The sequence below is a fragment of the Rhipicephalus microplus genome, chromosome X, assembly GCF_043290135.1.
Source record: "Rhipicephalus microplus isolate Deutch F79 chromosome X, USDA_Rmic, whole genome shotgun sequence".
Classification (NCBI taxonomy): domain Eukaryota; kingdom Metazoa; phylum Arthropoda; class Arachnida; order Ixodida; family Ixodidae; genus Rhipicephalus; species Rhipicephalus microplus.
The window spans coordinates 308831774-308832537 of record NC_134710.1 but is presented as its reverse complement, the minus strand read 5'-3'; positions in this window follow the sequence as shown (position 1 = coordinate 308832537).

Genomic DNA, 764 nt, shown 5'->3' with positions numbered 1-764 from the left:
GGTGGAGAGGCACGGCTGGGAAAAGGTGATATCGATTGTGCGCTACTATCAATGCGGAATACCCCATTCATGTGAAGAAAAGAAGAAAGAGAAAACCCGCCATGCTATTAGGGTTTCGCATAACTCCCAAAGATCAAAATTAATACGCGGCTCCCCTTATGGCTTGCCTCGTAATTATATTGTTGCTGTGGCTCATAACATGGCTAACTCGACCCTTAGCTGTGAAATCATGTGGAAAGGACAAGCTTTTGATAGCTGTAGGTTTCATATATAAATCTTACACATCTCAATATTGACACTGATAATAAAGGACGTTCATTTTCACTATGTTTTACTTGGCTGCGTTTCACGTCACCTTTATGTGATACCTACTAAGCACCATGTGCTCCGATTCTTTTCAAAATATTCCCCATGAAAGTGTGCTTGTAAAAAAAACTCTAAAGGAAACATTTGTGATTACACCCATCTGCTACTATCGTTAAAACCTGTATGCAGGTGGTGTCGAGGCAACTTTCTCATGGCAGCTATAAAAGATTATATATACCACTTCTAGACCATGTTGCATTGTTCTGAATGTCGTTAGGTTCTGCGCGAATTATAAATACACTACATATTTCCTGTCTTCGTGTCATCTTTTATTATGTTCGACTAACACTCATGTGCCACCTTGTGGCCTCTATATTGTGTCATAAATACAATTTTATGTATGTAAGAAAGAACGTACACATCTACTAAGCGCTAACACGAAATATGGCCGCCAATCT